This window comes from Sapajus apella, unplaced genomic scaffold, assembly GCF_009761245.1.
Source record: "Sapajus apella isolate SASKATOON/1434 unplaced genomic scaffold, GSC_monkey_1.0 scaffold31, whole genome shotgun sequence".
NCBI classification, from domain to species: Eukaryota; Metazoa; Chordata; class Mammalia; order Primates; family Cebidae; genus Sapajus; species Sapajus apella.
This window is the reverse complement of record NW_022436971.1, coordinates 20,933,755-20,940,486: the sequence shown is the minus strand read 5'-3', so window position 1 is coordinate 20,940,486 and position 6,732 is coordinate 20,933,755. Positions and strand designations below refer to the sequence as shown.

The 6,732-nt window shown below is 39.6% G+C and overlaps 1 pseudogene; it reads right to left on the bottom strand.

Moving 5' to 3' along the window:
* Positions 1-1,296: 1,296 nt before the first annotated feature.
* On the bottom strand, positions 1,297-3,007 carry LOC116561905 (annotated as a pseudogene).
* Positions 3,008-6,732: the final 3,725 nt, after the last annotated feature.

The following is a 6,732-nucleotide window of genomic DNA, read 5'->3' as shown; positions in this document are numbered from 1 at the left end:
TTGATTGTCATCTTTGGAGACACAGTCTGGCTCAAGTTGGTCATATTTATGTGGCTGCACAGTCATGCTGCTGCCAGCTGTTCAGGGGTGGAATGCCTCCAGGAACACCCCTACCACCCACAGCATCAACACGCGATATGAACCTGCAGAGCCAGAAGTCAGTCACAGCATGGACACGTTCTACCGCCCAGGAGGAAGATGTATGTGGGTAGTGAGGAAAAACAGGTTTGAAATATTCAATTGCAAGCCTCACTGCGTAGCATTAGGGGATATAGTAATATACACATAAGACCACTTCATCCACACACGACCTTAAGTTTTGAATTTACAATCATTTATCTTTGAAAACCTTATGAAATTAGCACTTTAACAGGTGAAGATACTGAGGCACAGGGAAATTAACTAACTTACTTAAGATCTCATGGTAAATGCAAGAGCCGGGGCTTGAACATGAGTAGTCCCACACTCAAACTTGTACTTAATTCTTTAGTTTTCTCCTGAAATCCCCTCTGCTAAGGGTCACCAGTGCTGTCATGCTATGAGCATAAGGTAACAATGGTATTATCAGTTTATCTTTTCCATAATCCTATGAGGTCAGCATGACAACAGCTTCAATTTTAGGGAGAAAAATTGAAGTAAAAGTTGTTTAAATGTGAAAGGTCAAGACATTGGTTCATGGCAGAGATGGGGTTACAATCCAAGTTTCCTGACTTTCAGATCGAAATACTTTACAAACTGCATACTACTCCTCAGCTGGTGGTTCATGACATTGGCTATCTAGAGAAAAGCACGTGGTCTCTGTGACCTTCCTCAGTTGAACAACAAAACCCCAGAGGGGACAGCGATGGATGCTTAATTGAGGTAAGAGATCTCACAAGACTGAGCTAGGAGATGATTTCTGGAAATCCCTACAAAGGCATCTCTGGGATAATGCTTAGATGCCCACTTCTAAGGAATAAAAGACGGGATGATCCTTCCACTTTTTAACTTTATTAAAATACTGAGTTTTGTTTCCAATGTGTATTTTGGTCCCCCCCGTTTCCGTCTGAGCGCTACTACTACGCCCTATCATATCACTCCATACATGCCTAAAACCAAGCAAAGGATGGAGTTCCATCTTTAAAAACTAAGCTGGCATTTTGGACAACACATTCTTGGGGACGGAACCTGGAAAACACGTATCAAACACTGTAGGGAAAGTTCTCACTCTGCATTATAAAAAGGACAGCCAGATATCAACTGTGGCAGAAATGAAATAACATGGAAAAATTTTAACTAATTGTTTGAGTTATTTTCTTAAAGAGACTTCCTCCATTGCCAGAGGTCTTGAATAGCCAGTCGGTCATCCGAAAGCAATTCTTCACCTAATTGACGAACTTGGCTTCTGCTTTGGGAAGAGAACCACCTTTTTCTATAGTTGCTTGTATTTTTGCTTTAATGTCTTCCATAGAATTAGGTCCTTTTGGTGTTTTAGTTTTTTTTTTTTTTTTTTTCCTGTTTTTGAAGGATTCTTGTCCTTTTGATCTTGGCGTTGATGGCTTTGGGTCTTTGCCATTCTGATTTGACTTTCATGCACTTTGGCTAGAGCCTCTTATATGAATTTCTTCACTAGGACTTTTTCTTCAGTTTCCTCATCATCTTCATTATCTTCATCATCTTCATCAACATCTTCATCAGCAGCAAGTTTTATTTTTTTCTGTGGCAACTTGCTACCATCTCCAGCAGCAGATTGCTTTCCAGATATACTGAAGAGTTCATCTCCTGTTCCACTTCATCTCCTGCCTCTGCCTCTTCCTCCACAGCTACTAAGTGCTATCCACTAATATGCACTGACCCTGAAGCACACGTCCATGGTAAAACAACTGGTGATTTTTTTTTTTAGTTTTTAAAAAAATATATATATTTTATTGCATTTTAGGTTCTGGGGTACATGTGAAGAACATGCAAGATTGTTGCATAGGTACATACATGGCAATGTGGTTTGCTGCCTTCCTCCCCATCACCTATATCTGACATTTCTCCCCATGTTATCCCACCCCAGCTCTCCACCCGCGACTCTCCCTCCCCTACTTCCCGCACCACAGACCCCAGTGTGTGATGCTCCCCTCTCTGTGTCCATGTGTTCTCATTGTTCATCACCCACCTATGAGTGAGAACATGTGGTGTTTGATTTTCTGGTCTTGTGTCAGTTTGCTGAGAATGATAGTTTCCAGGTTCATCCATGTCCCTACAAAGGACATGAATTCATCATTTTTTATGGCTGCATAGTATTCCATTTTGCATATGTGCCACATTTTCCCTGTCCAGTCTATTGTCGATGGTCATTTGGGTTCGTTCCAAGTCTTTGCTATTGTAAACAGTGCTGCAATGAACATTCGTGTGCATGTGTCCTTACAGTAGAACGATTTGTAATCCTTTGGATACATGCCCAGTAATGGGATTGCTGGGTCAAATGGAATTTCTATTTCTAGGTCCTTGAGGAATCGCCACACTGTCTTCCACAATGGTTGAACTAATTTACACTCCCACCAACAGTGTAAAAGTGTTCCTATTTCTCCACATCCTTTCCAGCATCTGTTGTTTCCAGATTTTTTAATGATTGCCATTCTAACTGGCGTGAGGTAGTATCTCAATGTAGTTTCAATTTGCATTTCTCTAACGACCAGTGAAAACAACTGGTGATGTTATTTCAAAACCCCTAAGGGAAACTGTTGGCTGTACAGAGATTTTCAAAGTTGCCAGTGTTACTTTAATTGGACTGCCTTTGTAATTTACTGACTTTGCATCAACAATGAGCAATTCAACCTTTGCACCAGCCCCTAAGCTGACTTTCTTAATGATAACTGGTGCTCATTTTCATCATTATCCACCTTATAGTGATGATCTTTGTTGGCCTTAGTTCACAACTGAAAAGATAGTCCTGCGGCCTCAGTGGGCTCATGTCCATGTCCATCGAATCTTCCATGAGGGGGTGGCACGCACTTAGGTGTGAGAGAAAGCGGACAGAGATGAATGACTAGTGCTCAAGAGAACAGCAGCGCAGGACAGAATGACACCAGGGGTCCTATTTTAAAAGCAGGTAAACTCCCATAGTGTCACACAATCTTGCTAACCAGAGATCTGGCCAAAAGCCCCTAGTGGTGTGACTTTGTCACAGATCTAATTAGCACGAATAGCTCAAAAAGCCTTCTGAGAGACCTTCCTAGCTTCCCCCAACCAAAAGAAAGTGTGCTGTCAAGGAACTGGGCTCTCCAGGTGAGAAATCAGCTTTTGGATAATTCTACCTATGGTGCCCAGTGCATTCTGAGCATTCCCGAGCTTCATCTCTAGAAAGTGTTGTTATTTTTCACCATCTTAATTAATCCTGTGACCTGGTGGAGCTTCCAGGCTCATGTAATTTCCCTGTGTGAAGTCAGCATAAGGAGAGATGCCAGGGTTTTGCCTCTGCTGCTGAAAAGCCCCGCTGCTTAGCTCCAGGTGGGGTCTGAAAAGTCCCTGCTCTACGGCCAGGTTATGTGTTTAAAATCCCCTGTGATGAGGCTGCCATCAAATATTCCCATGTCGGACTGACCAAAGTGGTGATTTGAATGCTTTATTTCTATGCCATGCTGGGAAATAAGAATCTTATTATTTATAGAAGTTATATTCTTACTTTACATGCTGAAGATTTGGCCTAAAGTATTATAATTTAATGTTAAAAAAAGTCAACAAGACCTTATCAATCTCTCATTCATGAAAAAAAGAATACTGGAAAATGTCTGTCCTCACTGAGGAATAATCTGTTGTATAGTTAAAGTCAAGTTGAATTTAAGGAGAAATGAAATTACCCAAACACACAACACACACATACGCACATATCCCACCATCAACACACAAAAAACCTCTCAACATTTCTCTTACTCTTTGACGTCTATATGCCAAACGCATGTTCCTCACATGCTTCCATATGTCCCAAAATATGTGCCTTCTTTATTTCATTATGGCTGGTTAATAGATATGGCAGGTTCAATTAATTATGACTTAAAATTTTCCACAATTTTAAGTTTCCAGTTTTTTATTCCACAGGAAGAAAAATACAACTTTCAAGTACAATACTTCTAACAATATGACTGATTTTTTTCTTGAAAAAAAAAAAAAAACTGTCAAAACATGACATGTCAGATTCAGCTTCCTTCCACCAACATATCACAATCTGTTTTGATGGAAAAGGGATATATTTTAATTATTTGTTTTTAATCCGACTCCAGACTTGACATATGGCACCTCATTAAGTTCTCTCTACATATTCTGGTAAAAACAAAAACAAGCTGTACAAAGTTATTCAACTTCTGGCATAAAAGTTATTTTTAAGAACTTCTATTGCTTCTTAGGAGGCTAAACAATTCCAAAAAAAAAATATCCTTTAAGAGCCTGGAGTGACATACATTTTGAGAGGCTTGCTGGGAATCAATCACAGCAGACATTAGCTGTAGGCAAAATATGCACGCTGAGTTGCGGGTGTGCACAGAGATAGGTGCAGACGGGCCCCTCCGTGAGCTTGTTCCTCCCAGAAATGCACAGGCATTGCCTACGCTGAGAAGAAAGCATATATTATCTTCAAACTGTGGATATTTTCAAACTGTGGAGAAAGTCCTTTATGTCTCAACTCTGCCTCAGAAAAGGATGCTAGCAGACCATTTATTTTTGTTCAGTTTTATGCAACATGCTTTATTAATGTCTCCTCTCATACAGAACCAAGAAATAATTCTGAATAAGTATCTATTTTTTCTGTCGGAGGCCAATTTAACCAAACTATCAATTAACCAGAACTTCTTATTTTATCTTGCATTCTACATTAAAAAATAACTTTAAAAATATCTTCTCATGCAAGATTTTATTTAAAATGTTTTAAAAATCCCTTCAAATAATAACACAAAGGGACATTCAGAGGATATGCTGATGCAATGCAGTTTCAATCTACTAATTTAGATTATAATTATCTACGCACCTGAAAATGATCAATAACATTCAGAGTTTTTTTTTTTTATTTATTTGCATTGACACAATAAACACTGAGTACAAAATTTTACTGAGCTTAAGAACTTTAAAAACTAGGAAGAGGAAGCACAATCCCTGTTCTGAAACAGTTCATCGTCCTAAAGGGAAGAATGTTAATGACCACAAAAAAGGGAATGAAAACATATCAACCAGAATCTTGTGTAACAAAGTTTGGATGTAAGACCATTTCGAGATGAAGCTGGTGATGACGTGTCACCAGGGTTTCTAAGGCAGTCACTCTAATTGAGACAAAGTCCTGCTTTGTGTCCTGTCTTGTCCTCAGAAGTTGATGGGACATGGGCTCCTTCCTCTAGAGTCTCTCTTGCCAGATTTTAGTCTCTGTTCATGTACCTCCTCAATGATCTGGTGGTATATTAATTATATTTGAAAAAAGGTGTTCAAGAAAGGTTTGGTGAGTGCCTGCTATGTACTAGACATAGTCGTAGGAAGTAATGGTGCACTGATGAACAAGAAGTTCTCACTACCCTAAATCTCACATTCTGGAGGAAAGTATTATAAGACTATAATTTAAAAAAATTCAGTGTATGTTTATGTGTCAGTGTGTGAGAATGCATGCTTTTGCTTTGGGTTAGCTTAATCCATTTTCTAGGTTTTCATAGCCCCGTGCTGGTGATCAGCTGCCATTTACTTTGAATGTCTAATTTTTAGAGAAGGCTATTATTATAAGTTCTTTCAACTATGTATACCTCTCATCAATTTCAGAGGCTTTGCTAATTACTATAATACATGTTAGATTTTCATCAATGAAAATAGTGGCTCGTGTGATGTTAGAAATCAGCTTTAATAGGTAAAATGATTCAGTTATTTGGATTAGCAGAAAGATTTTCAGGGACTATATAAATGTGCTACATTTCTATTTTGAGATTTTTATATGGATTAACTAAAGTTTAAAGTTGAAGAATAGGATGTAAAAATAAATAAAAATATAGGTGGAGAGATGAGCAGAGGAATAGAATCAACGTACACAAGGAAGGAGGGGTGATGAGTGTACCAGAAGGTCTTAAAATTATCAGAGCAATAAACTTTTTTTGAATTAGAGGGGCTGAGGAGAAATGCGAACCTGTGTTAAGGAAGTAGATGAGCAAGTTTTCCACAGAGTTGAACACTGACTGTCAAGAGCTGTATGTTTTGCAAAATGAGTTTCTCACTGAAGAGATTAACCCTGCTCATTCTCAAGGGACAACCAGAATCTATAATCTCAGGGCAGCTAAAGATAAAATTCTTTGGAGGTAGCATAGACTGCCAAGAAAATTGCTAGAGTTATGTGTTAGGCTCAGGAACAGATTTTCAATAACTGTAGTGGTTCCACTGAAGCTGTCACAGTGGGTAGCTACTCAGGTATGAGCCGGGCAGGGGAGGGCGCCCCCCACCAGACACACACCAGGAGTGTCCAGAGACCATCAGATGATGGTCAGGTGGTTGTTAACTGTCTCTGTAAAGTAATAGTTGGTCACAACTGGCACCAGAGAAAGCCAGTCTCCTAAAAGACAGAAAACCCCTGACACTGATGATCAGCAGCTTCCCAAGGTGTTGGGCAGTCGGGAGAAGCAGTGCAAGACCCTGGAAGCATGCCAACGTATAAAACCCTGAGTCAAAAGGCCAAACCATGAACCTGCCTTTCAAGTCACCCGCTTGGCCTTCTTCCAAGGGTGCTTTCCTTTTTTTTTGTTCTTG